General features: G+C 40.6%; 1 long non-coding RNA gene across 1 annotated transcript in view; it reads right to left on the reverse strand.

Annotated features, from left to right (window-relative positions):
* Positions 1–13770: 13770 nt before the first annotated feature.
* The window catches only part of LOC140519659 (uncharacterized), a 30808-nt gene continuing 22067 nt past the window's right edge, over positions 13771–22511 (reverse strand). The window contains exons 2-3 of the long non-coding RNA XR_011972257.1: positions 16640–16690; positions 13771–15814 (exon numbers count right to left, since the gene is read on the reverse strand). This is a non-coding gene — a long non-coding RNA (uncharacterized lncRNA). The remainder of the gene's footprint in view (positions 15815–16639; positions 16691–22511) is intronic.

Genomic DNA, 22511 nt, shown 5'->3' on the forward strand with positions numbered 1-22511 from the left:
TGCTTGAAATTGTCAGTTAAGACGAGTTTTCCGAAAATCTTGAACTTGAGCTGGGCATTTAAGAATGGGTGGGATTCATCTAGGGGGTTGCTTTAGTTAGGGGCAAGTAACAAAGGTGCTAGCATTGTTTTGGCCCCAAAGAGATCCAGCCTTATCAACCTTAAACTTTCTCAGGCATAGTGCCAGGAAACCTGCTCAAGGTAACCCCTTGGACTCTACTTTCCAACAATCAGAGGCTGAAATCTAGTTTTAGTAACTAGGACTTGTCCAAATATCAGTCTGGGACCCCAGTGTTCAATCAGAGAGAAATTTGTTATTAAAAAAAAATCTCAGATATTTCCTGTTATTTCCTCACATGACGATAAGGACTGGAACATCCCAACATCTGTCTTAGGACTTCAGTGTTCTTCTGTAAGGCCAGTGTAGCCTCCCCTCCTGATTTCCTGTTTCATTAGCTGAGTCCCACCCAGCACTGGCTGTGAAGGACCTCGTCTTGGGTTCTTTACACATTGTCCTCCTTTACCTATGTCTCTCTCTGAAAAAGAACCAGTTCTTTCAATGTGTGGCACAAAAGAACCAGTCTTACCCAAAGGTTAAAAATAAAGTATAATAGGAGCAGCTAGGTGGTGCAGTGAGTAGATCACTGGCCCTGGAGTCAGAAGGACTTGAGTTCAAACTCAAGAATTCAGACTCTTGACACTGCTGACCTTGGACCGTTTGACCTTGGACAAGTCACTTAACCCCAATTGCCTTGCCTCCCCTCCCTTGCCTCTCCAAAAAAAAAAGTTTAAAAAAATTAAGGTATAATAGAAAGGCCACTGGGTTTCTGTTTATGGAGCATGGATCTTTAGATCTTGACCATGTTCAGGTTAGAAGACCTGAGTTCCAGTCTGTGTGACCTTGGTCAGGAAGGCAACATAGTATCATGGAAAGGATGTTGGCTTTGGAATCACAAGATCTGGGTTCAAAATCCACTCCTGATGATTAGTACCTGTGTGACCCTGGGCAAGTCATTTTACCTTCCTGGTCCTCGGTTTCCCCATCTGTAAAATGAGGAGTTTGAACTTGATAGCCTCTAGGATCACTTTCAGGTAACTCTAGAGTTATGATTCTATGATTCTAATTCACTTCTATATGAGTTTCAGTTTCTTCTTGTATAAAATGAGGGGATTGGAATAGATGATCTACAGGTTCCCTTCCCAGTGCATGGATTCATAGTTGGAAGGAACCATGAGATCTTTAAAGACAGGAATGTGTCTTTTTTTTTAAAAATTACATAGCATAATCAATAACAGTTCTGGGCACCCAAGACATGTCCAATTGAATTTAACTGAATGAGATTATGGAAATCAGACATATTATTTTCATGAGCAGTGTCCTTCCTTCTCCTCTTGCCCCTTTCAAAACAGTCACCCCCCCATCCACACAATAGTCCTTCTCCTGGCAGCATGATATGTTAGACAGAGTGTTGGAATTGGAGTCAAAAGACTCAAACTTGAATCTTATTTCTTATTATGGATTTATATAAACTCTTAAAGCTGCAAGTCCCTTTCCCTTTAACTCAGTTTCCTACTTGTTAAATGAGGGAATTGGGGTGGATAGCCTCTAAAGTCTCTTCCAATTCTAACATTCTGTGTCCTAAAGCCCCATCTGCTTCTCATATTATAAGTTTTAAGTTCCCTTCCTGCTCTGATAATCTATGTCCCAGGTCCCAGTTAGTTAAGTCTAAGATTCCTTTTAAAGTTTGTACATTTCATATTCTAAGATCTCTTTCAATCCTAATGTTCTAGAATCATAGGTTCTTAACCTGGGGTTCAAGAATTTGGTTCAAGAATTTGATAACTCTGTTTCAGTATAGTTGGTTTCTTTTGTAATTTTGTGTATTTCAAAGTATTGTTGATTATTATAGGTTGTCCTCTATTCAAAAAGCACTTAATAATAATCCACTGTGTTTCTTAGTTTCAGAACCAGACAAGGTCTTGGAAGATAGAATATAAAACATGAGAGTAGAAGCCCATACATAGGCTTTACCAAACTGTCAAACATGACATTGAAAAGAAACCCTAAGAAACCGAGTTCTGTCTATATTTCCTTTATGCTCACAGGGTTATTATGAGGTTCTAATGAAGTAGTATTTAGAAAGTGCTTAGGGCAATGCCTAGCACATAAAAGGTACTTTAAAATATTTTTTTCCTTTCCTTCCTTCCTTTTAAGGTTATTGGTGCCCTAATATTCTATGTTCTAAGACTTCTTCCATCTCTGGCAAGCTCTGAGAATGGTACCCTTTCCCTTTCCAACTGACTCTGTCCTATGTGAAACTTGGCAGTCTGGTAAGGGCAAGAAGAAAATAAGAAAGATGCCCCTGTTCTCCTGTCCCATAGGTGTCCAGAGGCCAGAGGAAAGTGAGACTTCCCTAGGACTAGGGTAAACAGTGAGAAAGTTTAACCCACCAGTGAGGACTTGTCAGCCCCCAAAAATGCTAAAAATAAAGGTCCTATGTTTTGAAAGGGAAGAGAATGGACAAAGAACTGTAGATATGTTGCAAGGTATAAGTGGAAACTTTCCAAAATGACACCACTCATTAACATGCTGTGAAAATCCAACAATGATCGTGATGATAATGATGAACTGGACCATCATCCTGGACCAAATTGTTGCCCACACTCACCCAGACATCACATTGGTCCATAAAAACAAAAGAATAATGTTTTTCGTAGATAGCACCATACCAACGATTCATTGTCCTCAAGCCAAATGAAATGCTGAATTTTCAAAAATGCAAAGACCTCACAGAAGATAACAAATTCATTTGGGCAAAAAATTCAGTGCCCATCTCTGTTGTCCTGTTTGTTTCTGAAGTTTTTCCAAGAATGCTTCCAGAGAGTCCATGGAAAATGAACTTAAATCCTGATCCTTCCATTCTACAATAAAAAGCAGTGATTTTGTCCACCTGTGCAATAGTCTGTGGAACATTAAATATAATGGAATAATAACCAGCTAGTGACTTGGCTCAGGGTTATTTTTTTTTTTATCAGAACTCTATTAGAAAGATGAGACCAAGAAAACAATGATAACTTTTTTCTAAGAGCAAAAGGAAATTCCCAAGAATGGGTGGATATTGAGCAACTTTAAAGGTTCTCCAGTTTGGCTTGGTGCAGTTTGAATTTAGCTTTTGTCATGTGCTCCTATGGATACTCTACCAAGCTGGAGGTTTGGTTGGAAAAAGCTGGGAGTGACACCGGATTCTTTCCTCCACTTCTCAATTTCCCCTCTCCTCCACTCCAGTCTTAGTGTGGGTTCTCAAGACCTTGGTTCCACTCCTTTTTCTATGGAGAGATCCTTCTCTCCCTAGAAGGGACTTGGATTTGAATCTAGCTCTACCACTTACTAGCAGGTATATGCTGGAATATGAATATGGCTTTTGAGTTCTTTGGGGATAAAAATCACCTCGCCTCTTTGCACCTCAGTTCCCTCATCTGTAAAATGAAGGAGTTGGACTAGATAACCCCTAAGATTCCTTCCAATTTCAAAATCTGTGATTTGGAGACCAGGAGTTAGTTGCCTCTCCTCTCTGAACCTCAACTTCCCTCTTATGTCAAATGAGGAGTTTTAGAGTAGACAGTCTCTAAGGGCTCTTCTAGTTGTAACATTCTGTGTTCTATATTGTAGGATTCTGTATGCTAAGGCACTCCAGCTTCTATGACTTTAGGATTCAAAGCATTGAGCTATTTTTTTTTCCATAGCCTTAAAAAGAAAAAAAAAAAGAAAGAGTCATCTGCTTAGCCCGTCTAGAAATCTGTGTTTCCTCTAAGCCAGGAAACAGGAAGTGAGTGTGAGGGGGAGATTGGGAGTCAGCTCCAAAGAACAATAAAAACTTCTCTCCAGAGGGGAAAGGGAACTGCGTCAAGAGGAATTAGACATTTTTCAGAGGGTGAGGGGAAAGGCAAGGGAGAATGACCTCTCATTTAAGAACCTGAAAGAATAAAGGTCTGAACGTTGGGTGTTGAAGACATAAATTTAGTTCAGAGACTTTTCCTGATGAGAATTCAAATTCTCATTTAGCTGTGCTGTTCAGAGTCAAGGTGGGGAGGAGAAGGGGGAGAGAGGGTCGACCACGAGGTTACAGACATGGCATCATAGAATATTAAAGATAGAAGAAATCTTAGAGACCATCTAGTTTTACACTTTCATTCTACAGATGGGGAAACTGAGGCCCAGAGTGGTTAGATAAGTGGCAAGTAACCATAGTTACTCACAATAGCATGTGACTTGCCTAAATTAAAAGCTATTTTCATATTCTAGCATTCCCATTGTAGTTTAAAGGGACCCCAGCTTGGCTGACACATAAATTCTGCCACAAAATATCTGCATCCCCCCAAGACTTTCCTGATGGTGTTGTATTATGCCTATGGGTTGTATCATTCTCACCAAGTTGTATGCTCACCAAAGGCAGGGACTAACTCTTTCTTCTCATTTATCCCCCACATTTCCTCCAATTAAGAGCTATTTTAGGTGACTAAAAGTGTGGAAAGGGGTGTTACATAGGAGTGAAAGGGGAAGAAAAGGGAGTCTAGGGGCACAGTGAACTTTGTTAATTTCCCAGAAGGATGATCCTGGAAATGACAAACTAAGTCCCAGTAGGATCAACCTAGTACAGAGCTAGCCACAAGGGAGGATGTATTGTAACAGTCTAACGTGATTTTTGTAAGTGTGGCTGGACACCACCCCTAAACATTGCAGCTTTCATCAGTGGATGTGTGACTCTCATCCGCTCCACAATTTCAGAGAGCTTCACAAAAACAGAGAGCTGAATTGAGATCTCTTCTAGATGCCAACATGCCATCTTCTTTATGTCAACTGAAGTACTTTCATATGTGCTAAGGTTCTCCTTCTACTCTGATGTGCTATATTCTGTATTCTAAGATCCCCTCTAATTCTGAAGCTAAGAAATGCAATGGACTTTATGTCTTCTTTGAATAGAGGACAGTCTATAATCAAGTCCTCAGCTGTATATATATATAAAGCATTAAAATGCTTTAATATTTAGGAGAAAGGAGAGATGAGTGGAAGCAAGGGTAATAGGGCTTGCTTTACAGAGGAGGTAGGCTAGGCCTTAAAGAATGAGTAGGATTTAAAGAAGCAAAGAGAAATCGAGTTTTGTTCCATGCTGAATTATTCGAACTGGATTAGGAAATGCCTTCTGATCTTAGCTATGTAGGGTTTCGCATTAGACCTTTGTGTTTCCTTCAAAGAAGACATTCCCAAATGGGCATTGGGCACTGGCCAGCTCCAGCTATCATCACTGCCCGTTCCCACACAGTCTCAGCCACCCAAGGAAAGCACTGGCCTTCATCAACAGCAGGAGCTAGAGTAATGTCAAGTGGATGCAGAGCATTCCTCAAGACTAACCTTCCTGCAGCTGGCTTTCCGAAACATGCAACTGCCCTTGATGGAAAGTCTATTCTAAGCTAAAGATCCATTGCATTTGCAGCCCAAATGTAATCTATTTATGTCCTAACAAGTACAGCCAGGCATTGCAGGACTTCTTGGCTGCTGGAAACATTCCCTCATTGTTCAAGGAGATTGTGAACATTCTATTTAAGAATGTTTTTTCACCTCTGTGGAATTTCCCATTGTTTCTCATCATTAACTTTGGGTGCTGGGTATATGTAGACTGGCTAAGTTTGTTGGGTCCTAGGTTTGGGCAGTTTTCAGACCTTCAATGTAGACAAAGTCTAAAACTGGTCTCTTATGAGTTAGACAACTAGATAACTAGTGAGTTATTTTGCAGGGTAATCCTTCAGTTGGCAATACTTTGAAGTTGATGAAGTCTGTCCCTGGTGCCCCCAGTCCCTGTTTCCTGTCCCTCTCACATTTGCATGGCAACACTTTTCTCACTTTGGGTTACCAGGTACTTTTCCCCCTCCCTGTCAGGAAAGACTCTGAGATGAGGCATGACATAATTCCCTTTTTTTCTTCATGCCCCACAAAGGGGTCCTGCCTCCACTACCCGGGGTAAGCCCAGTCTTACTTGACTCTTGTCTGTTGTCTCAACATTCTTTGGATCAACAGGAACATGGATTTGAAGCAGAATGAGATTTCAGACCATGTAGTCCATTTTACAAATGAGGAAACTGAGGCCCAGAAAAGTTAGATGATTTGGTCAATGTCATATGGGAAGCCAAGCCAGTATTCAAAACTTCTTCCTCTGACGTCAAACCTGGTATATTTTCCATCACATGGCACTGTCTTTATCGCGACTTTACTGTGCATATGTCCTTCATCTAAAGCAGGGGTTCATACCCCCAAAAGAAGTTCACAAATAGATTTCAAGAGGTTCGTAAATTTTTAAAATGTGTTAATAATTATGCTTCAATATACTTGCTTTCCTTTATAACCCTATGTATTTTATTTTATGTTTTATCCACTGCCCCACCAGCTGCCTCGTTTAAGAGCCCCTGGACCAAAATTTTAACAAGTCTTGAGACTGAATGGTCCATTTGTCCCATTGGTGTGAGGCTTAGCTTTTAGTGTCAGTCTCTGATGGGCTGTATTGTAAGAAGGCTGGTGGAGTGAGACCTCAGTCTGTGGCTTGGATTGGAAAACTCATCTGTGGCCAGGATTAGGGACTTGAGTTTAGCCATAGCTAGGGGTCTGGGGGAGGAGGCTAAGCTTGTGGTCAATTAGGGAACAATAGGTACAGATAATATAAGATAGAGGAAGATAAAATACTTGTAAATTATGTGGGTAGAACAGAGAGTAAGTGCTATGAGAATTCAGAAAAGTAGATTTGATGAGGACTGGCTGGAAGAGTCAAGGCTTCATGAGACTTGAGCTGAGCCCTAAATGATAGGTGGGATCTCAGTAAATGGAAGACAGACAAGGGAGGGTATTGTAGGTAGGAGAAAAAACACCTGAGCTGTGAGTGCCACTATCCATAAACAAAGTGGCAGTTCAATGGTCAACTAAAAGAAAGAAGGGGAGGGGGAGAAGGGGATGAGAGTAGAGGAAAATCAGTAGAGGGAGGTTAAAAAAAACTAGAAATAATTTATTAAGAAATTTTATTAATAATATTTAGAATTAATTAAGAATTTTTTTAAGGTATTATGAGTCCTTGAAGAAGATATCACTTTGGAGGAAGAGTTCATCCTATTTGGCTTAAGACAGACGTTGTTGTCTAGCCAACCAAAGAGTCCAGGGACATCAAAGAGAATATAGAGTGCTATGATTCTTTTCTAAAAGACACCTCTAGCAGCCAGTGGTCCTGACAAACATCTCTATTCTCAGAGATGCAAGAACAAGGGCCGTTGGGATATAATATGACATGACTTCCCAACTCTGGAAACAAAAACGTTAAAGGTTAAGCAGGAATATCCTTAGACCTCCTCAGCTCTGACTGTGGTTCTAAGGAGAGAATGTAAAGTCTTAGCACAGAAAAATGATCAAACCCTCCATCCCCTTCTACCCCCTTTCATGTGTTTTGCTGTGTGGCCTTCCCTTCAGACACTTTCTAGGATGGACCAAGTTTCTAAGGAGGTGCTGCTGATCCCCAGAAGGACAGAGAATTAGAAGCTGTGTCTGCCCTAGCTACATGAAGACTGGGATCTGTTTTATCTAAACATTTTATCTACTCTAGACCTAATACACAACTTAATGAATGCTTGTTGAATGAATGACCACCAGCCTGAGGATGTGGTTATGACTTAGCCTTGGTCATTCAGTAGTACAGATTAACAATTATCAGGCCCATTTTCAGGGAGTTGGAGGGGAAATGGGGGCAGAAGAGAAAGTGGGGTGGGGGAAGGAAGACAGGCAGTTAGGGTGAGGATAAATGAGGAGTGGGAGCTATTACCCACTTGACCCCTCTTTCTGGTCCTTCCTAACTTCTCCTAAGCACAATCACTGATTATGTGCTATATAGAGATGTCTACCTATCTCTACCCATCTCTGGGAACCATTTGTAGCTAAGCTCCCAGATCAGAGAAGGAAAAATACCCCAGGCCTCTGCTCTACCCCTCAATGGGAATAATGACCCTATTCACCAATAGGGAATTGTCTACCAGATCTACTCCCAGAAAAAGAGGCAGTGACTTTTTAAAAGAAATTGTTTCTAGCCTGAAAAGTTAGTGTTTTTCTCCATTCCCCAACCTCAAAAAAAATCAGGTTGTCCATGGTGGGAGGAGAAGGAAGGACAAACTATGGGGCAGGTTTTGATTTTCAACAAGGTTTCCAGGCCAAAGAGCCAAACAGGATGTCCAGCCTCCAGTCATCTTCCTGCCCTCAGTGCAGGCCCTCCCCATAACCACTCACTCAGCATTTCCAGCTCCCTCCCCACCAACTTTCCTGGATGAGAAGATTATCAATGTGTGGGAAGGTTCCCAGCAGGGCTGCATTAAGGGTGTGGCTGTGAGTTGAACTAAGGGGGCAGAAAGGTAGTAGTCCCAGAAATAAGGGGCTTTATGGCATTTGGTCTGGTGGGGCTACACACAGAGTATCTGAAATCAGTGTTAAGAATCCTGATGACAGCTTTGGAGCCGGATTCTCCCTCTCTCCTTCTCCCCTTCCCCTTCTTTTTCACAGTTGCTGCAGGAAACAGATGCATTTCAGTGTTGTTTAAAATCCCCTGTCTTCCCAGCCGCTTCTCTGAAAGTTTGTGGGTTTGCCATATTTCAACTTGCCTTTCCCCATCCAACCGGTTAAGTTATAGAGGCTTTTAAAAAAATCTTATATTAATTTATTCCATTTTGAGTTCCAAGTTGGCTCCCTCTCTTCCTTCCAACCCCAAATTAGAGAAGATCAATTTATTTAGAGAGATATATGTGGAATCACACAACAACACATAACTTCCCTATCAGTTCTTTTTCTGGAGGTGCATAACATTTTCCTTCATAAGCCCTTCATAGTTGATTTGAATGTTCATATTATTCAGAATCGTTTAGTCATTTATAGTTATGATTATGGGGGCTTTTCATAAATTCATGATTTGAGCTGAGAAAGGATCATTCCTAGGGATTCATCCCAAATGTCATAGCTTACTCTGGGAGTTTCCCGACTTAAAAAAAAACTAACTCATGGGAAAACAAAGAAACAAAAAAGCCCAGTCCTTTCTGCGCTCCTTTCTCTTCAACAACAGTGTACTAGTTGTAGGACAGGTAAAAGATCAAACGATATCACATATCAGAATAGTAAACTTAAAGAAATAACTCTCCTCAAAGGGGCTATAGATAGATTTAGATACTCTAAATGACAGCTCCTTAACAAGTTCTAAAGGGAAGTTCAAGGTGTTTGGCAAGGTCTCTCACCTGTAAGGGAATGGCAAGGAAATGCAACGCCCCTGCCAGAGATAGGATGCAGGGAGGTGGCACTGACCCCATGGGACTTTACAACGTTAAGGAGAAGATGAAAAGACCCTAGGGTCATAGAGCAAGAGCTAGGAGGGACCTCAGAGGCTACTTCATCCAACTCTTTCATTTTACAAATAATTAAACTGAGGCCCAGGGAAGTTAGGTCACTTGTCTAAGGTCACTCACCTATAACCCTATATACTGGTGTTTAGTAGTGGGCACTGGACTGGGTTTCCTCTCAAGTTTCTTTGCAAATGGAATCAACCACCCGTATTTCCGAGACAGGATGACCTGCTTTTCAGAGCTTTTAAGATCCAATCCTATGATAGCTGACCCATGGCTCAGGATTATGGCTCCTCACTCCTCAATATCCTAAATAGGGTCCCTAGAGTTTCTTCTGGAAAAGAGACACACCCTTGGAGCAGTACTGGCCAAGGACCTAATAGCATAGAAATTCCCCTTTCCCAGTCCCACTGTCCTCTTTGACTCTGGGTAGACCACTAGCAACCCAAGGTCAAGGATCAACTGTATCTTTCAAGGACTGGGAGAATATGGAAATTTTGCACTCCTTTCTACCTCAGGCTATAGCCCTATTCTTCTTTATTGGAAGCTCTTAAGATCCAGGAAAATTCTAGATTCCTTCTTTGTTGCTTCCCTATGCCCAATCTCAGAAGCCTATGTGGGATTTGTTCAACCTGATAAACCTCTCACAAATATAAACGGGAGAAGAGGAATGGTGGTATGTGAGTCAGGTTCATTCCAGCATCTCTCCAGAGGGCTGAGTCCTCGGCTTGAGTCCCATGGTGTCTTCCTAGCTCTGGTTGTACTCAGCAGGGACTTAGTCTGGGTGTATGGGGGCAGAGAGGGCCAGGGCCAGGTAGGGGACTTAGTTTTGTTTCTCTCCCCCACCCCCCATTCCTCTCCCCTAAGCCCCTCGAGCAGAGCAAACCACAGCTTGAAGGTTAAGTCAAGACAGGAAAGAGCTTAGCGGAGATGAGAGTTTCCGGTTTTGCCAGAGAGAGAGAGAGAAAGGCAGGCGGTGTCCTTCTGTAGGCCGAGTGCAGAGTTGAGATAAATACACACATGCTCAGCATCACGTCCGTCTTTTGTCCTGGCTTTTTTTTTCCTCTTCAGTCCTTTCCTGAGCAGGAGGTGCTTCTAGGGTGAGAGGAATGTCGTTTCAGTTGGACAAGTAGGAGGTTCTCTCCCCTCCTTCGGTTCCCTCTCTGCTCCCTATGGCTTCTTGTTCCTTCTGAGTTTGCCCTGAAATCCTTACTTGTTAGAGGCAGAACTCACCATTGCTTAATATAAGTACAGAGTCTGGGAGCCTAAGGATTGCTGAAATCTGGGAGCCCTGGGACCCTGGAGGCTAAGGGTGGGGAGCAGCTTCCTGAGTACGGGTCCAGTATTGGCAAGGATGATGGGCTCCAAAAATCTAGACTTAGAACGTCTAGGTTAGTCTGCAAATCTCTTTACAGTAAGTTATCTCCAGAAGTAAGCAGCAAAGGCCATGTCTATACCATGAGGCCCTTTCCCTCCTCTGCGGTCCCACAGCCCTCTTTATATTTCTCTTATGACCTTTACCACACTCTGCCTTATGCTGTCAGTCATATGTGCGTCCATTCCTTCTCTCCTTTACTAGAGGACAAATTTTTGAAGGTCAGAGAGTGTGCCTTCTACCTCTTTTATCTCCCCAAAGCAAATAAGCCAGTACTTTGTATTTTAGTAGGCACTTCTTAAATGTTTATTGGAAGAATGAATGAATGACATCCATTCTCAGATAACTGAGAGTTGATCAGATTGAATTATTTTAGAGAGAGGAAATACTCACTATTTAGTCTTGGCTAGTCTAGATCTCCTTCCCCCATTTTGCAGATGGGAAAACGAGGCTTATCCCATAAGGATTAATTGAGCCCCAGACTATCAGAGGCAGTAAAATCATATAGGCAGTGGATTTTGTCATCAGTGACTATATTTTCTTACTATCTGACTTTGGGCAAATGACTGTCTATCTCTGGGGATCAGTTGTGTAACAAGAGGACTTCTAACTTTAAATCTATAGTCCTATGATCACATGACTGTGGGTCAGAGAAGCCTTCATGTACTAAGACTTCATCTAAGCTCCCAAAGATGACTAGGCTTTGGATGAACAAAAAGAAGAGGACAAATAATTCCCACCCAAAAGATAAATGCTTTGTACAAAGGCACCAAGGCAAGGACAAGCCTAGCTCCGACTGAAAACAGGAAAAAAATATAACTTCTTTTGTGAAGTCTGCCTTAATGGGAAGTGATCTTGGGATCATAAGATCTAATGCTAGACAAAATTTTATATAACAACAATAGTATTTCTGTAGTTCCTGTGGTTTACAAAGCCCTTCATGTAGTTTATTATTTCATTTGATCTTCATGACAATCCTGTGATGTAGGCGCTATTATTATTTCCATTTTACAGATATGGAAATAATTTAATTTAGATGAGGAAATAATTTAAATAATAAATAAAATATTATAAATATTATTAAATATTCTAAAATACAACACAAAACATTAATATTAATAAAATAAATATAATAAATAGAAAATGAGTATAAATATAAAATATAATCTAAATACAAACTAAATAAAATTTAAATAATTTGCTCAGGGTAAAACTGCTAATATCTGGGGTGCTATTTGAACTCAGGGCTTCCAGAATCCATGTCCTGCACTCTATGCCCTAGGCCAACGGCCTCTGGAGATCATCCAATCCGATCTCCTCATTTTGGAGGCCCAGAAATCTTGTATGAATGCTTCAAGGTCATCCGTTAATAATGATAGTGAGACTAACAGTAACAGTGAGGGTGAGGATAGCACTTTTATTCGCAAAGTTCTTCACAACACGTTATTGTCAGAAGTAAGTTCAGTTGTCTGACTACACCCAGGACTCTTTTCATAGCCAGTTTCATGGTGTTCTTCCTCTTCTGTGTTCCCATAATCCTTTGTTTGTACTTCTGTTTGGGCCTTTAGCATACATACTCTGCCCTATGTTCTTGGTCATATGTGTGCCCACACCTTCTCCTCTTTGTTGTTGTATGGGGTATTCAGGGAAAACAAGAACCTCTGGTATGAGGGCTTGCTCAGGCTTTTTCAGGGATGCTGAAAGGTGTCCTCCTTTCACCCAGCTCTTATCTGTGGCTCCAGAAAATTGTAGCATGCAAAGCGACCACACCCAGACAGGCTAAACTAGGTTAAGGAGAACCAACAGACCTCACTCCCATAGGTGAGTTAGGGGGATGTCTCCTCCCAGCATGTGAAGACCTCCCCTGGCAGAATAGATGGATGAGAACAATTTGTTCCAAATGCCATGAAGGCAGCTGAAGTAGGCACTATGGGGAGCTTAAAACTTGATCAGATGCCAAGGTCATCCACTGAATCCCAGACCATTGCCTTTCATCTTGACTTACTTGATCTGATTCACGTGCAAGTCAAGACATTGCCCTGTGATGTCATTGGTCCTCTTCTACAGCAAAGGAAGGCACATCAGTTGTTTCAGTCACATCTAACTCTTCGAGACCCCATTTGGGGCTTTCTTGACAAAGATACTGGAGTGGTTTTCCATTTCTTTCTCCAGCTCATCTTACAGGAAACTGAGGCAAACAGGATTAAGTGACTTGCCCAGGGTTACAGAGCTAGTAACTGTTTGAGGCTGGATTTGAACTCAGGAAGATGAGTCTTCCTGACTCCAGGCCCAGTTCTCTATCTGCTGCGCCACCTAGCTGCCTCGAAAGTCTTTTAGGGATACCTTGGCCACCAGGCAGAAAGTCTCTTACCAAATGAAGACTTGTGTTCAACTCTATCTAAGAAGCCAGAGCTCAAACTCCAGGTTTTGAGGTAGAGTTGTAACAAGACTGAGGCAAATAAAACACTTTCCTCAGGTACACAAAGTTAAAGGGCACAGAAAAACATAGAAAGGTGTATCTACTATCCCAAGCACCCCAAGTCATTAGAATTGAGACAGGGGGAGAGACAGAGAAAGGGAGATTTAATATTCTTGCTTCTGTCAAAATAATCTAGAAATGGTGCTGTTCTGAGGTATGGGAAATGTCTCAGTGGAGCCCAATTCTTCCTGTTTAAAAACAAAGAAAGGTTTCTAAATAAGGTCTTCATCCCCAAGGAGGTTCCTTCCTGCCAACATTTCACCACAATAAGGTTTGTAAGGGCAATCCAGTGCCTACAGACAGTTCCTGCATTGAAGGAATACATGGTGTGTGTCAAAAGGGCAGCTATGGGTAGAATGCCAGGTGTGGATTCAGGGATGCTCCTTCCTCTCATTCTTATCAGATGTGTGGTCATGGGAAAGTCAGCTCTCTGACTCTTAATTTCTTCACCTGTAAAACTGAAATAATAATACTTGTAATACTTCGCATGGTTGATGTGAAGCTCAAATGAGATATCTGTAAAACTTTTGTAAACATTAAAATGCTCTATAAATCTTAGCTGGGTATGTTGGCAGAGGTGAGGGAAGCAGTATTAAATTGTCTCTCTAGAGACAATTAGAGAGGTGGAATGAGGTGGGTCTATATTGAACCATCCACGCTCCTGTCTAACACTTCTTGGAATTAATGATTAAGCATTGTAAGATGAATAGATGTGTGTTTAGGGACTCAAAACTGTGGTTGAGGGTTTTTTAATTAAATTTTATTTTCAATGAACAAAAATGTATTTTTTCTCTCCCTCCTACTTTTTGGGAGGGGGAAAAAACAACAACCCTACAACACACATGTCAAATAGTCAAGAAAAACAAATTCCTTCATTAGTCATATCCAAAATTGATGAACACTGAGTCCATCAGCTCTTTGTCAGGTTAGTAGAATGTCTCATCATCACTTCTCTAGAATCATTATTTGTCATATTGTTAAGAGTCCTTAAGTCTTCCAAAGTTTGTCTTTACAATGTTGTTACTGCATAAATTGTCTTTCTGCTTGCTTCTCTCTGTATCAGTTCACATAAGTCTTCCCAGGTTTCTCAGAAACCATCCCTTTTGTCATTTGCATAGTATTCTACTACATTCATAGGCCTTCATTTTTTTAACCATTCTCCTGTTTACAGGACCCCTTTGGTTTCTAGTTCTTGGTATAGCTGAGCTTAAAGGCTCATTCGGGTCAGTCTATGTTGGAAATTAGGGATCAGTTGGTGGTCAGAGTTGAGATATGAGATAGCTGGGAGACAGAGCAAAACTGACCAATCCACGTATAATCAGACTTTGTCATCATTCATGCTATCCTCTAACCACTTAGGTAGGCTATTATGCCTTGTATAGAGGTTTTCTCACTTTTCAGGGTTCAGAGTTGGAAATAATCGAAAGTAAAGGGAATGGCTTGTATCTTTTCCCCAGAATGACCAAGACCTTCAACCCAGCAGCCATCCCAGATGGGTACCCCTTCAGGCCTGTGGAGGCAGGCCCTTCACTCCATCCATTGATATGTAGTTGAGAAGAGAAAGAGGACCCCTCCCCCATAGGGTCAGGGGCTCAAAAGGAAGAGGAAATAGGAACTCAGATCCTTCAGCTTTCCATGAGCAGTTCATGGAGGGAAGCAGGATAGAAAATAAACTGTTTTTAGAAGCAGGCATTTTTCAGTGAGCTATCCTAACTAAAGAAACCAATTTTTATTCTATGAATAAATCACAAGATGCTCCCCTAAAGTGCTTCCTTTACTTCTCCATGCAACCTACCTTTTGGAGAAGAAACACTGTTGTGTGAGAAAAAAAAATTAGTATGTGAGAGCTTTGAGAGAATGAAGCGATTCTCAGAAGTATAAGTCTGGATGAGGAGAAAATGAAGATAAAAGTGACCCTGAACCCCAGGCAAACATATGAGATTCTCAGGCTGGCATGCTGGGCCCCATTTGACCTGGCATGACCCTACCTCTCCAGTCTTATTTCCCACTGCTCCCTTTTACACACCCTACACTCCAACCAAAATGAGTTGTTGACCATTCCCAGAACACCCACACCCACCCACAAACACACACACAAACACACTTGCACCTTCCCCTTCATTTTCCTACCTCTAAGTCTTTCCTCTCAAGGTACCCTTCTGGAATAACTTCATTTCCACCTGCCAAAGTCCTAATTGTCAGGTGAGAGGTTTGAACAACATGATATCTAAGGACTCTTTCAGATATGAAATTCTGTATTTAACAGGCCAACTCTGACGTTCTATGTTCTTAGGCCCCTCCCAGCTCTGATATTCAGGATTCTAAGATCCCTCCCAAGACCCTTCTTAGTTTGATATTGTGATTCTGTGAGGTTGCTGAGTTATCTCCGCGGGCAGCGAAAGCTGGGCTGGAGCTGAGAAAACACAGGACAGGTGGCAAGGGTAGAAGCATTCCCCAGGAGCTCTTCTGTGAGATTTTAGGGCTGCAGGGAAAACTTCAGAACAACTCAGCATGGACTAGGAGTCACAGGAGCATAGTAGCATAGATTTAGAGCTGGAAAAAAGAAATATTAGAAGTCATCTGGTCCAACCCTTTCTTTTTACAGATGAGGAAACTGAGGCCCACAGAGGTTAGGTGACCTATCCAAGGACACACAGATAGTAAGTAGCAGAACTAACTCAGATTCTATGACTGATTTTAATACTGCAAGACTTGAATTTGAATTCCATCCCAGATACTTACCAGTTGTGTAACCCTGGGTAAATTAACTTCTTATTTGTAAAAATGAGGATAATGGCACCTTCCTGACAGGATTGTTGTGAGGATCAAGTAAGATAAAGTGTTGCCAGTCTTAAAGCATGATATAAATGTCAGCTATTAGTACCAGTATTTAGTGTGATTGGCATTGTCCCTGTCCTTCCTGCCCTACCACACTTGGCACCTCTTCCAATGGAAAAAAACCCAAAATCTTAATGAAATGATTCCGTGGTGAGAAAGTAACTTTCAGGGGTTGATTCTCCCGAGGGAGGGAGTACAAGGACTTACTGTGGGGTCAGTGATAGCTAACATTCACAGCGGAAAGAACACTAGACCTGAAGTTAGAAAGATCTGAGTTCAAATTCAACCTGAGACCCTTACTAGCTCTGGGACCCTGAGCAAGTCACTTAACCTGTGTTTTCCTCAGTTTCCTCAACAATAAAATGGGAATGATAATAGCACCTACCTTCCCAGGTTGTTGCGAAGATTAAATGAGATAATATTTGTAAAGTGCTTAACACAGTGCCTGGCCCAAGGTATAGAGGCTTGTTTCCCAACCACCCCTAGCACTTTCCTGAGGAACAGTACCCAGGGTGTCTAGGTCTGGGCATTTTGAAATACCTTTGTGGCTGGCGGGAGTGGGATCCTGGAGTGAATGGAGGTGGCCATAAACTGTAAAGATAAAGAGTAGGAGGAAGAGGTCTGTAAGATGCTTTGAACTCCCCACTAAGAATGGATGCTGTCCTTGCCTTGCCCCTCTTCCACCTTCCTCCCACCCCCAGCCCCCACCTTCCTCAGACTGGCCCAGATAACAGCTGGAATGCCACCTCCCCTAACACCTCCACCACAGCTGGCAAAAACAGGATGGAAACATGAAACTGGGACTGTCCAGCCTCCCACTCTCTTTACTGGATAAACACAGGCAGGGGAGGGGGACCGTTGCTGCAGAGGCCCCAGGGGGACCGAGCTCACAGATGTTTGAGTCCAGATAACCTGTGGCTACATTTTCAGCTGTTTGTCTAAGCATGGAGTATCAGGAGAATGAAAGGGAAGAGGGAAGGGTGGTTGAGGTATTTCTTTGAAAGTTCCTCTTCATCTAAGAGACGAAACCTCAAAGAGACTAGTATAGGGCTGAGCAACTTACTTCTCCCCACAAAGTTTCTCCAAATGGTCTCAGTCATTATATTGCTACATGAAATTCTTTTTCAACCACTAACTAAGATCAATATTTTGGCTTTATAACAAGTAGAACAGAAAAACCCTGTCATGCAAAAAATACACTACAAATGGTATTAAAATTTATATCATTTTGTTAAATACAATTTTTATTCATGTGCCATAGCTGAGGAAGGCTACTGGTCCCGATTTATTGGGTAATTGTTATGTATTGTTTAATAAATCGATTCCCTCAGAAGTTTGAACCTTTGTTTCCCCAAGTCTTCATCTCTCACTTGCCACATTCACGTATAGCCAAAATGCAAGCTTTGTTGGGCACTTGGCATGCATTGCTTAATCAATATGCTTAAGTTCAAATACTTGTTTTATATACTAATAGAAAACAAATCTATTAACTATTCTCATTCATATAGAATAATACCAAATGGTTTTTTTTCCTGTTTACTAATGGTCAATAAGTTCCTTAGCAGTTCATATTTAGAAATACATGTCTTTAAAATAAAATGAAAATAAATGCAGAAGATTGATCAATTAATTAGCAAGTTTTTACTTCTATTTTATTTACAGAGCAGGTGTTTTTGTAATTCTGGATCAGAGTATAAAGTTGAGGACCTCGCACCGATTTATTTAAAAGATTTAACTTTTTTTAAATCCAACAAATACACAAATTGCAGGAGGAACTTTTTGGTATAAAATTAATTTGATCTATGTTCATTATTATGCCTTAAAGTTAGAGTTTCTGTTTTTAATTCAAATACCATTTGAAATATTTTGGCACAAGAAGAGTATATTTCACAATGATATAGAAGTGTTCTATGTTCTGTCCCCCCATTCCTACGTAATCTGCAAAGTCTTCTTTTTAGTGGATTTGGATAAAGTTGATTACTTTTGCAACAACTTGAAAAACTGTATGTAGCATCTCACTCATGTTTCTTGATTTAATGACTCTCTGTGAATCATGTTTTGTATCTATATTGCATGAGGGGCCACATTTTAAACTACTGTTTCCATTTGTCCTGACTTGGATTGAATTCTATCAGTTACAGAGTCCAACACAGTCCTCCAAAGTAATATTGTTTTCATTTTTTTTGAAAATCAATCAATTATATTTTTTCAAACTACATACAAATTTATTTTTATAATATTTTTCCAATTACATATACAGACAATTTTTAGCATTCAGTTTTACAAAATTTTGAGTTCCAAATTTTTCTCCCTCCCTCCTCTCTTCCTAAAGTGATAGGCAATTTGATATAGGTTATATATGTACAATCATGTCACAGATTTCTATATTAGTCACAGTTGTGAAAAAAAAAAGAAACAGACCAAAAGGAAAAGAACCACACAAAATAATAAAGTGAAAATAGTATGCTTCAGTCTTCATTCAGAATTCATCAGTTCTTTATCTGGATGTGAACAATAGTTATATTTTAGAAAATTCTCTTGGCATGGTGTTGCCAATGATAGGTTTGCAGAAATTCACAATTGCAGTTGCAACAACATATCAGATAGATATGTTATGAAATGAGTATCTTTAGCTGAATCTGTTGTTGTATCCACTTATAGTAACAAATAAGAAAATTTTAGCCTTTCAATGAGCTAATTGCAAAGGTCTTCAAATATACAGAGAACTCTTTTCCACTGTATTATCTGCAAATTTGAGTAGCATTGTTTTGATCTTATCAGCAGCTATGGGTAGCAGTTTCTCTTTCTGAAAGAGGTTTTCTGTAAGTAGCCTTACATGGTGTGAGCTTTTCTTTTGATGTCGCTTATATGGTTTTTGAGAAAGTAGGTTGTTCCTGATTGAATGCATCTATTTTTTTCTGGACAAATTTACCTATCTTGCCAAAGTATTCTGCACATAAGTCTTCAAGATTTTAATTTACTAGGTTTTGTGCTAGCTGCAGCTAAAGCAGTTATGTAAAGAAAACAGCAGTCTTTCCTCTTCATAAATAAAGGTACTTATGAAATCCAATGATAAATCAAGTGGATTGTGTTTTCTCAGTTGGGGCTTTTTTACTTTGTGCTTTTCTGTAGTTCTGCTACTGCATTTCTCTTTTTTGTCATTTTTTTTTTACAATTTCAATGGCTCCAATGGATTTTCTCTTCAAACCAGTTATATGTGTATCTATCCTGAAGGGATATTATTTGCCTTTAAAAAAAAAATCAGAGACAATAAAATTGGCATTTAAGCTTGAATTTAATTTTTAAAAATAGCAAGTCACTATAGCTATTCTGTAATTATTTCAGTTTTTTAAAAGTTGAGGTGTTTTTTGGAAAAGTTTATTATATAGTAAACAAAAGCAAATGACAGTGAGAAACAGAATAGCTGTTATGAGACTTCCTTATAATTGTTTACCTTTACCTTTGTGTGATGACACAATTCATCTGTAGCATGAGCCTACACCAAATAATGTCAAACTATTCCTGAATTGAAATTCAGCATGCACCAAGATATTTTTATGAGTCCTGTATTCAATTGCTACTCCACTACATTCACGGTCAGCTATGTGCTTTGGACATCATGAAGCCCAACAGCATAGTCACTGCTCAGCTCCTTTCCACTGCTCTGAGCTGTGGTGCAAAAGTCTGGGGCAGGTCCAGCCTGGGTCCCCCTGGCTTGGGAGATGTTTGAGCTTTTCCCACACACACTGACCAGAGCCTACTGGGAGCAGAGTGAGAGAGCTGGGGAAGAGGAACAGGCAATGGCCAAGCTGTGCTTTCTCCCTTGTGGGCTGGGAGGCTGGTGAGCTGGCAATTCATGGCGGGGACTTATGTCAGTGCTCTGTAATCACTAGGAATGGCCATGGAGGGCTCTGTTGCTGCTCATCACGGTGAGACACTTTCCCCTTTCCTTCCCACCTTCCTCCAAAGGGACATGACTTCCTTATGGACTATTTGTAAGATCTGAAAAAAAGGGGTGTCAGTAAAGCCCAAGCTGGACCCTGGACCTCTCTTTGGTCTGAGCTAGAAAAAATAATTACATTTGGTCTCACTTCATTAGTTTTGGTTTGAACTTTGTTTTTATCCAAAAAAAAGTAGATTTATTTTTGAAGGAGTTGTACTTGAAAAAAAAATTAGTGTCTACCATTGTTGCTCTCTCTCTCTCTCTCTCTCTCTCTCTCTCTCTCTCTCTCTCTCTCTCTCTCTCTCTCTCTCTCCTCCCTCCCTCCCTCTCTCTCTCTCTCTCTCTCTCTCTCACACACACACACACACACACACACACACACACACACACACACACACATGCACATGCACACGCACACCTGCACACACATACAGTTTCATGCTTCATCATTGGGGATGCCAGGGGCACACCAAATCTATCTCTACAACATCTCTTACATCCATCCGTTTCTCTCCCATCACACTACAACCACACTAATTCTGACCTTCATCACTTCTCACCCAGACTGTTGCAGCAACATTCTAATTAGCACACCCAATCTCTCCCCTCTTCACACAGCTGCCAGATCAATAAACCTGAAGCACAGACCTGACTTTGTCACTCTCCTGCTCAAGAAACAACCATGGCTCCCTATTACCTTTAGGTCCTCCAAACAGTATTTAAAAACCTTCGTGATGTGGTTTTTCCATTTTTATTATACATTGCTTATATAGCCAATGCTCATTCTAGCCAAGCTGATGGCTTACTGCTCCATATATAAAACATACCAACACCTGTCACTATACCTTTGTACAAGCTGACCCCTCTGCCTGGAATATTCTTCCTCCTGTGTTCCTTGAACCCCTAGTTCTCTTCAAGGCTCTGTTCAAGCACGGCCTTCCACAGAAGGCCTTTCCTGCTTGCCCTTGAAATTGCTTTGTATTTAAAAGATATTTTGTCATTACTTATTTCTGTGCATGTGATTCCCCTGACCTCTTAGAGAGTAGGAAGTATTTATTGTCTTTTCCTTTTATCTCAGCACCTCGCACAGTCCCTGGCACAAAGTAGGTGTTTAATAAATAGTCATTCAGAGCTCTGCCCAAGTTTCCTTCTACAAGAGGCCTTTCTTGATTCTTTCTAGCTACTAGTGCCTTCCCTCCTCTCCCTCTGCCAATGAGCTTGAATTTATGAATCTATTTCCTACATAATTTGTAAATGAAGTGCAGCATGCGATGGTGGTTTGAGAGTCAGAAGTGTGTTCAAGTCCTGCCTCTGACCCACATTGGCTGAGTGACCCTGGGTAAGTCACAGCTTCTTGGTGCTCTTGGCAACTCTAGAAGACTGTAATTGCATTGGTGTGTGCGTGTACACATATACATACATGTGTATGTATGTCTATGCATATATATACACATGTATGTAATAGAAATACATAAGAAAAATATGAAATATATAATAAGAAAAACAATCTTTGTCCTATAGTGAGGGAATAGCTGAAATTCAAGTATTTCAATGTAATTGGAATTCAGTATTATCACACCATTAAAGTAATAAATATGAAGAATATAAATAAATATGGGAAAACCAATGAAATAATATAATGTGAAGAAGGTAGAATAGCATATGAAAACACTTTATGCAAATTGTAGGACAGGAATGTAATGGAATATTACTGTACCACAAGAAATGATGAATAGGATAGCTACAAGAGGCATGGAAAGAGCTATGAACTGATAAAGAGTAAAGTAAGCCATCAGGGCAGCTAGGTGGTGCAGTGGATAGAGCAGCTGGCCTAGAGTCTGGAAGATCTGAATTCAAATCCAGCCTTAGACACTAACTAACTATGTGACCCGGGGCAAATCACTGAACCCCTGTTTGCCTCAGTTTCCTCATCTGTAAAATGAGCTGGAGAAGGAAATAGCAAACCACTCCAGTATCCTATCTCTGCCCCAAATGGATCACAAAGAGTCGGTCACAACGGAGCAACAAAAGGAAGCAGAGCCAAGGAAACGATATACAAAATGACTCCAACAAAGTGAAAAGAAAGAACAACCAAAAGAAGAAAAAAATCAAAGCAGGATGTTACGAGATCACAAGAAGAGACAGGAGAAGATTCCTCCATTTCCTTGCAAAGGTGGGAGATCTACAAGTCTATGCACTTATACATTAAGTCTAATATGCACTGTGCATATTTTGAGACCTTTTTGATATATTAGCTAGTTATGCTGATTCTTATTCTCTTTTTCTTTTTTGTTGTTGTTTTTAAAAATATCTGTTATATGGCTTGGCTCTCTGAGAATGGGTAAATTATGGTGATATAAAAACAAACGACAACAATATAAATTTATTTTAAAATATTTTGTCTGTAGATAAGTAGATAAGGTTAGAAGAGGGCATAGAGTTGGTTTTACTATTAGTTTGCTCCAATAT

The sequence above is a fragment of the Notamacropus eugenii genome, chromosome 1, assembly GCF_028372415.1.
Source record: "Notamacropus eugenii isolate mMacEug1 chromosome 1, mMacEug1.pri_v2, whole genome shotgun sequence".
In the NCBI taxonomy this organism is placed as follows: domain Eukaryota; kingdom Metazoa; phylum Chordata; class Mammalia; order Diprotodontia; family Macropodidae; genus Notamacropus; species Notamacropus eugenii.